At 45.3% G+C, this 9798-nt stretch overlaps 1 long non-coding RNA gene across 1 annotated transcript; it reads left to right on the forward strand.

Annotated features, from left to right (window-relative positions):
* Positions 4708–7118, forward strand: LOC110437485. The gene is made up of 3 exons (XR_002455537.1): positions 4708–4860; positions 5439–5507; positions 6891–7118. It is a non-coding gene; the product is annotated as an uncharacterized LOC110437485 (long non-coding RNA).

Raw genomic sequence — 9798 nt, forward strand, 5'->3', positions numbered from 1 at the left:
ATCTGACATCCCGTCAGGAGGTCTCGTCACGTCAACATTTATGTGGTAAAATTTTTCAAAACAAGCATACAAAAAATGGTAGAGAGTCAACAATCCGAGGACTGCACCGACCACCGAGCACTTGATGCTCGGGGACTGGTCGCCCAGTCTATCAACTCGGAACCTCAAGGACTACACCGACCACCGAGCACTTGATGCTCGGGGACTGGTCGCCCAGTCTATAAAATTGGAAATTCAAGGACTGCACCGACCACCGAGCACTTGATGCTCAGGGACTGGTCGCCCAGTCTATCACTCGGAACTCCAAGGAATGCAACGACCATCGAGCACTTGATGCTCGGGGACTGGTCGTCAAATTTGTTGGGACTGTACCGACCACCAAGCGCTTGATGCTCGGGGACTGGTCGCCTAGTCTATTAGTTCGGGAATCAGCGGGCGGTATCGATCTCCGAGCATTGTACACCCGGGGACTGGTTGATCAGCTCGTCAAATTGATAAGTCTATTCGATGATAAATAAGCATGAGATGCTCGGGGACTGGATAATTTTAATTTTTTAGACCTTGCTACAAGGCTCATACTTCGCCTTCCAGCAAGCTCGGGGACTACATCGGTACGATGCATCTGGCGATGCATCTCAATTTCAAAACTACTTTGGGGAATTTTCTTTTGACCCTGGCACCACGTGCCTACGTCACCTACTACCAGGCTCGGGGACTAAGTGGGCACACTTCACCTTGCGGTGAACTTGCTTGCTTTTTTAAGGACTGTACTTTTCAGAAAAGTAAAGTGGGCACACTTCACCGAAAAAGAAATATTTTTTCTTAAGAGCACCATGAATTCTTCAAACAATTGACTTCTTCGATGATGATTTTGATCAAATATCTTTAGATTTGGTCAAAATACCGTTGCAATTGCTTGGGCAATTTTCATGTTGATTGAAGACGTCAAGCTTCACTGGTCGAAGAAGCTCAAAACGGCGTGTTACTTCACAATACATGGTGCTCGGGGACTAGCTGTGGGGGTATAAACCCCTATACCCTTACGGCCAGACTTGGGCCAGGAGGCTTGGCCCATTACGAGACAAACTCAAGGTTTGATCCGACAGCTCGGAGTTTCGCGCAAAGAAACAAGACGTGGAGATCAAGCAGGATTCTAGTCGGTTAAAATAGGAATTGATATCAAACTATCTATGGCAATTGTAACCGACTAGGATTAGTTTCTAGATGTGTAACCCTGCCCTCCGGACTATATAAGGAGAGGCAAGGGACCCCCCTAGGACATCAATATTCTCTCAACACAAATCAATACAACCAGACGCAGGACGTAGGTGTTACGCCAACTCGGCGGCCGAACCTCGATAAAAAGCTTGTCCGTGTCTTGCGTCACCATCGAGTTCGTAGTATGCGCACCGTCTACCGATAAACTACTACCATGGGTATACCCCAGGGTAGACTGCCGACCAGCTTTCGTCAACACTTCCTAACATTAAGGCTGAAATAACTAAGTTAATTGAAGCAAAGTTTATTTGGTAGTGTCGATATGCAGAGTGGATTTCTAATGTGGTTCATGTCTATAATAAAATTGGGAAACTGTGTGTTTGTATTGATTTCACGAACCTCAACAAAGCTACACCGATGGATGGCTATCCAATGTGTGTTGTCGATTTGTTGGTTGATGCTGCAGCCAGACATTGGATTATCAGCTTCATGGATGGTAATGCAGGTTACAATCAAATATTCATGGCTGAAGAAGATATTCCCAAGACTGCTTTTAGATGTCTAGGTCATGTAGGCTTGTTTGAGTGGATAGTCATGACCTTTGGTTTGAAAAATGCCGGTGCTACTTATCAAAGAGCTATGAATTTTATTTTTCATGAGTACATCAACACATTAGTGGAAATCTACATTGATGATGTGGTGGTTAAGTCTAGAGATTTCGCAAAACATCTGGCTGATCTACGAAAGATACTGGAGTGCACGAGGAAGCATGGATTGAAGATGAATCCTAATAAATGTACGTTTGGTATATCGACATGTCAATTCTTGGGTTTTATGGTGCATCAGAGAGGTATCAAAATCAGTAGGAGGTCTAATGATGCAATTAACAAGATAGTTGCTCTTGCCGATAAAACTCAATTGCAATCTTTGATCGGCAAGATCAATTTCATCAGAAGATTTATATCTAATCTATCGGGAAAAATCAAGGCTTTCAGTCCTTCCTTAAATTGAAGGCCTATCACGAATTTGTATGGGGAGTTGAGTAGCAATTATCCCTAGATGAAATTAAGAAATATTTGACAAATCCTCTAGTGCTAGTTCCACCTCAATACAGAAAACCCTTCAGGTTATATTTGTCGACCGATGATACTATTATCGGTTCAGCTCTTATTCAAGAATTTGAAGGGAAAAAACGTGTCATTTATTATCTGAGCAGAAGATTGGTGGATGCTGAGACAAGGTATTCGGCCGTTGAAAAACTATGTTTATGTTTATACTTTTCTTGTATTAAATTGAGGCATTATTTGCTGTCAGCTAAATGCACCGTCGTATGTAAAGGTGACGTGGTCAAATACATACTGTCGATGTCGATATTGAGTGGTAGAATCGGCAAGTGGATTTTAGTGTTGTCAGAATTTGACCTACTTTACAAATCAGCTAAGGCAGTTGAAGGGCAGATGATGGTTGATTTTGTTACTCAGCATTGCAACATAGTAGATTCTCTAGAGGTTGTTCCTTGGACACTTTTCTTTGATGGATCTACATGTGGTGAAGGAGCAGGTATCAGCATTGTATTGATTTCACCTCAAGGGAGGAAGTATGAATTTTCGTTGCCGATTGTTGCCACATCGACGAACAATCAAGCTGAGTATCAAGCTTTGATAAAGGGGTTGGAATTACTTAGAGAGATATGTGCCGATACTGTTGAGATCTTTGGTGATTCTATGCTGGTTATAAATCAATTGGCTGGAGTTTATGAATGTTGAAGTGAAGTTTTGATCTCATATTATGAAGATGTTTGCAATTGTTAAAAGGTTTAAAGATTTTCGTCTTGAACATATTCCTCGATTGCATAATGAAGAGGCTAATATGTTAGTTCAGCATGCTTTAGGGTATCAGCCTACCCAGGAGGTGCTGACATCGACAATTGATGCCAATGATTGGAGAACAGAGATTGCTAATTACTTAAGGCATCCATCCAAGAAGGTTGAAAGACGTATAAGATTTCAAGCTACTAAGTATGTGCTCCTCGATGATGAATTGTATTATCGGACTATAGATTGAGTTTTACTCAGATGTCTTAGCGGTGATGAATCGAAAAGCTTGATGGGCGAAATTCATGAAGGAGTGTGTGGAGCACATCAATCGGCTTTCAAGATGAAATGGATGATCAGAAGGAATGGATACTATTGACCGACTATTCTTGACCATTGCTTTAAATATTTTAAAGGATGTCAGGGATGCCAAAAGTTCGGCAATATTCAAAGAGCGCCTGCATCGGCCATGAATCCTATAATTAAACCTTGGCTGTTCCGGGGATGGGCAATTGATCTCATCGGTCAGATTTATCCACCATCGAGCAAAGGGCATAAATTTATACTTGTTGCTACCGATTATTTCACAAAGTGAGTTGAAGCAATTCCTTTGAAAAAGGTAACATCGACCAATATGACCTATTTTATGAAGGAGCATATTGTTTACCGATTTGGTATTCCTCAAACTATCACTACCGATCTGGGTACCATGTTTACATTGGGAGAATTTGATGAGTTTGCGATCGGTATGGGGATTAAAGTTTTGAATTCTTCTCCTTATTATGCTCAAGCTAATGGTCAGGCTGAACCTTTTAACAAAGGAATTGTAATAACCCTAGAAATTACCTGACACAAAAATCCCAGCTACAAAATTTTTCTAAAATAACCCATGTGTTGATGAGTGACATGTAGCAAGCCTCACAATATCGCATTTGCTTTATTATATTAACCACCCTAGGAATTATTTGCAAGGCATATAATTCTTTTTATTGCATTACAATTTATTGGTGATTCGGATTTTATTTGGTTTTAGTATTGTTGCTCACTAATTATCTAATTGACTAATTAGCAATTAAATAAGTGATATAACTTACTTGCCATCACAAGTGGCTAAAATTCTAGTCATAGCTAACACCCAAATTGTTAACCACCTACATAGGTAAAAGAGTAAAGGGATAGTAAAAAGAAATAGAAATAGGAAAGGAATAATGAGAGAGAAAAAGGAAAAAGAAAAAGGGGAAGAAGGCCGCGCTCCCTGCCCCCCCTCCGCCCGCGACACATGCAAGACCGAGCTCCACCGCTCGCGCCCACGCATGCAAGACCGAGCTCCACCGCTCGCGCCCACGCCTCCCACGCCCTGCGTCCACCGCTCGCGCCCGCGACACATGCAGGACCGAGCTCCACCACTCGCGCCCACGCATGCAAGACCGAGCTCCACCGCTCGCGCCCACGCATGCAGGACCGAGCTCCACCACTCGCGCCCACGCCATGCGTCCACCGCTCGCGCCCGCGACACATGCAGGACCGAGCTCCACCGCTCGCGCCCACGCCCTGCGAGGACCAAGCTCATCCACGGGAGAGCATCCTCGAGCTCTATAAGGAGCCCTCACCGAAGCCGCATCGCCGACCGCTCTACCACGCGCACCACGCCACTCCGCCTCCGCGCCGACCGCCGCTGCCGCGCCGAGCGCGCCGCCGAACGCCGCACCGTCGCCGCGATTCCCGTCGACGCGCCGCGCCACCTCGCCACAACACCGACGCCGCCGTTTCCCGCTGCCGTCGTCCCCGCGCCCCGCTCTGGACCTCGACGCCGCGCCCTGCACCGCTGGTAAGCCGCCGCGTTTCACCCCCTGATCCACACCGCCGCCGTCGCGCCGCGCACAGCCGCGCCACGCTGCGCTCGCACGCACGCTGGGACGAGAGGAGAAAGGCCACATGGGCCTTGTTTTCCGTCCAGGCCCACTCGCACCCGCACCGGCCTGAGAAGAGAAAGCCGCACGGGGTTTCGGCCCACGCATAGTCCAGAGATAGGAGAATTTCCTTTTTCTTTTTGTAAATAGAATAAACCTTTAGAAAATCATAACACACTCATTTTAATTCCAAATGAAGTAGTTCAACTTGTGTCGGGTTCGTCTCGACAGGATCTACACAATAGAGCTATAGTCCACCAGCTTTTTGGTAATTAATTTTAAGGTTTTATTTAATACATTAGACAAATGCTAGATATCATAGAAAATTCATATCTCCATCATACGAACTCTCAATGTTACACAAACATCGAAATTTATATAAAATAAATTTCTACTAAATGATATATTTCTTGTGTGTATTTGGATCTTTTCGCTGTTATTCGTTCTTTGTGCTCATCTATAGGGGTCGCTTCCGCGACCAATAATCCACGTGCAGAGTCAGAGGAGGATCGGACTGACGAGGACCGTGAGTATCGGGAGGAGTTAGGCGACGACTACTCCGAAGGTGCCACATCCCACCCATTTTCGTAGATCCCATTACGCATTGCAAATATTAGCATTGCTAGTGCTTTATATTTCTGTTGATATAACTGCTGCTATAGGGTTGCATAGTAGATTTACTATTCTTATACCCTACCTTATTTTACCTATCACCCTGCTCGCCCGCTGATTGATTAGACACACGCTTTCATTATATTTCTACCATATTTATATCCTTCTGCTTTATATCGATGATGTGACGCCGATGGAGAACCTGAGGGATGGGTTTGGCTTGGGAAGTCGAACCGGGAGATCGTGTTGGATCTGGGGCTTATGGTGAGGATATGTGGTGGTCTTGGCATGTGTCTTGGGTGTGTGGAGGGTGAGGGTTGAGTCGACCAGGCTGGGATCTACGACGAGCCTGTGGGGCGAGTCACGCCGTGGAATGAACTGGACATTCCTGTTGGGTTTACCTGTGGCGGGTAATTATGCGGTGGAGATGTGTGTGAGGTGAACCCGGTATAAGTCTCCGGCGAGAGGAGCTTCGGGTGGAGGTGCTGTGGTGGCACGTTAAATGGAAACCCTGATGAAGATATTCCAGTTTGGTCAAGCTTAAGGACTGACAGTGCTAGTAACCGGATCATAGGAATCCTTACTTCCCACTCGCTTCCCATGGGGGGGAGACGGCCGAACCACTGGGTAGGGTGATGCCACTACTACTAGGCGAGGATGTGTTAGGGAGGTACGGGCAGGTTGGTCTCACACCCTCCCGAGACGATCATGGCTCCCTATTCGGGACAGGGGACATGACTTCACAGTTTCAGCCACTCTAGGTGGGGTGCTCCAGGGTTGAGAGGTAGAGTGGCATTGTCCTAGGCCGGCAGGCACCCGGAATCAGCCTAGTTGGTGACGGCCAGCGATGAAGGAAGATCTTGTGGATTAGTAAAACCTCTGCAAAGTGTATGGTTGATCGATCGATACATATGTCGTCCTTTCGGCTATGGACCCTTCCTGTGTTCTGTTTTCACTAGGCTAGAGAGAGGAGTGTTCTACCTTCCGCGAGAGATACTTCCGGCCACGAGCCATAGGTTGGGGGCTGTGGGCCGCTGAGACACGCCGAGTGGGAGTTGGCATGTCGACCTGAGTGTGGGTTATGTTGGTGTTGGTGATGGAGATGGATATGGGATGGTTTGGGATGGTATGGAATGGAGGGTGATGGATGGTGTATGGGTTTGGGTTGTGTTAAAACTTGACTATTACTATATTTAAAACTTGATTACTATTGCATAGGAAAAACTAGAGCCCCATTTAGGCCTCTTCAATTTACCTTATTTGCATCCAATTCCACAAAGCAAGCGCATAGGGTGGGAGTGGCCAGTACAAATCGTACTGATACTTTGGCATACAGGTTCTTATGATTCTGAGGGATATAGCGACTAGGGGATTCGTGCCTTCGCTCAAGTCGATGGAGTTTCTACCTTCCGCATCTATCGAGCTGTTCCGGTTGATAATTTAGATTTTGTTTCTGCCATGTGGCAATGTAATAATGTAATACTCCCTTCTTAATGCTTTTGTACGATGTATGGATGATGATTATCAACTGGAATTGGGTAATTTGATTTAAATGGTCATTTTACATTTCGACTATGTGGATTTTCCCTTCGTGGAAAATCAGGTCATTTCAGAATCATCAAACTCATTAAGCGCAAAATTGAGGAAAATCCTAGGCGGTGGCGTACAGTATTAAATGAGGCTCTATGGTCATATCGGATGGCGTGTCATGGTGCAATCAAAGTGTCACCTTATCAGTTAGTCTATAGGCATGATCAAGTGTTGCCTTGGAAAATTAAGACTGGCTCTCGATAGATATTTTCTCAGGATTAGTTGGCAGCCGATGACTATGATACTCTTATGAGAGATGAGTTGGAAGACTTAGCAGGTCATCGGTTGAGAGCTTTAGTTAGCATCGAAGAAAATAAGAAGAGGGTAGCTAGATGGTATGACAAGAGGGTGAAGGTAAAGAAGTTTGCCGATGGAGATCTGGTTTGGAAATTAATTTTACCAATTAGAACTAAAAGTTCAAAGTTTGCAAGTGGTCTCCTAATTGGGAAGGTTCTTATCGGATAAATCGATCTGCTCCTAGCAATGCATATATTCTAGAAACCCTCAAAGGGGTTGTATTTCCCAGAGAACTGAACGGAAAATATTTAAATAAATATTACCCTTGTATCTGGATGGATGCATAAAAGTATAAATACCGATGAAACAGGTCCATCAACCAAAAGCAGATAAGAGTATCGGTGTTTCCTAAAGTATCAATGCAATACACTGCCGATATACAAGATTTACACATTTAATAAGGACTGGATAGCCGCTATCACACGCAGGCGAATCTAATCGGCTTCCTCTGTCTCTTTAATGTCTTCATCGGCAGAACCCTCCACTAGCTTGAGCTTCTTCTTCACCACCAAGGCTTTATGAGCTTGGACATATCTTTTTTGCTAGAGGGCCTTGATAGCATCGGGCAGCTGGCTTTCCTCCTGCTCGGCTTGAGTTAGAGCTGCTTCAACCTCCTTTAGCTCAGCCAGTAGAGCTTCTCTCTTTGTCGATAAGTTTGAGATCTTCTGTTTGAGTTCAGCGCCTAAGGTCTGCAAACTGCCGATGTTCATGTGCTTCTCATCGGCGGTCTTCTTCAATTGTAGCATTTCTTCCTTAAGGTGAGCTTGGGCAACTCTATCGGCAATACGTTGGGCAGCCCTCTGATAATGGAGTTGTCAGCTTTCTAAGTGGGCTGCCTGGAAGAGTGCCTCCTCGATGTTGGCAGGGACTTGACCATGGACTGTTTTGAAGATCGTTTTTGCAGGGTCCAAGTCATCTACCAACTGGGCGGTGTCTTGCTACAGCAGGTTCAGTAGAGCCTCCAGTTTGGACTTAACCTCTGCTGATACTATCATCAGTGCGAGTGCAGAGCTTGCCTCTTCCCCTTCATCATCGAAGATGTCGATCGCGAAAGAGAATAAGCTATCTAGGGAGTCTTATTCCTGAAAGAAGAAAAGGGGGTCAGTTGAGGAAAAGCATGAATAATATAAATCGGTTAAGTCGGTTGGTTTACTTGCTTTAAGGCAATCTCTTGCCTTTGACTAGAGTGTGCCCTAAGAAGGATCGGCTATGCCTACCGATGGGATGTCTTCAACTATAGGGTTAATTGGTGCTAAGATTGATGACAATACCTCTACAGTCTCATCGGCAGTTGGTTCTTGGGATACAACGACCGATGGTGTACCTTGCGCAGATGGATCTATCGCTTGCTCAGGTGTATCGGCCAGTTCTGACTAGCCTGGTGGTGCTGGTTGAGATGTTGAAATCAGCACAGACTTCTGCCGTTTTGGCTGCACTTTGGTGCTTGTTGGAGCTTTACATTTTGTCTAGGCCTTGGCAACAGTTGGCTAGGGGCATCGGCACTTGTTGGTTACAAGGGTTGGACATCTAGGACACTTGCCGATGTACTAGTTTGTTGCTGCAAAATGGATGTAAGACATGATATTTAACAAGTTAAATATAATGTTGAAAGAATACCTCTGAGGGTTTGTTAGGGATGGTAGTGTCTAGTGCAAGAGGAGTCACCGATGAAGATCTAGTTGCAGTTCTTGCGCCCTGAAAGTTAGTGTCAGTACGATTTGAAATTGGCAGGGATTAAAATAAATAGGGTTGTCACCTTGAACGCTTCTACCAGGGTTGCAGCAGTGGCCGATGGAGTGACCTTTGAATGCTTGGTGGTGACTTTCTTGGGGCGGGCTCCCTGATGAGTCAGAATAGCCAAGGTAGGAGCATTATAGCCGATCAGTGATATCGGAGACACAGATCGGAGATCAAAATTTTTCCCACTCCTGCTCCTGGTCAGTACTGGGTCATCAACATGTCACAAGAAAATTAGTTGCCGATGAAATTAAAAATAAAGGAAAAACTAGTGTTGAAACAAACTTACTGCATCATCGGGGACAATGTGCTCAGGATCGATCTGATGCCGATAAGTATGGGAGGATGCTGCGAATAACTGTCCCTTCCACTCTTGCCACCATAGCTTGTATGATTCAGTGATGAAGGAAGTTGGCACCTAGGTGGATAAGTCAATATCTATGGTATCGGCATCAGGGGAAGTTGCACCACCTTCTCCCAGTCGACTATGCTAGTGATTGTTTCTCTTGGCTTGATCACATCGGCATAGCAAAGCTTGATCGGCAGCTGTCCAAAGGCCAATTGACTTGCTACCGTCGATGGGTTGTAGAATTCATAAGTGATGCTAGTATTCTTCCCGC

This window comes from Sorghum bicolor, chromosome 8, assembly GCF_000003195.3.
Source record: "Sorghum bicolor cultivar BTx623 chromosome 8, Sorghum_bicolor_NCBIv3, whole genome shotgun sequence".
NCBI lineage: Eukaryota > Viridiplantae > Streptophyta > Magnoliopsida > Poales > Poaceae > Sorghum > Sorghum bicolor.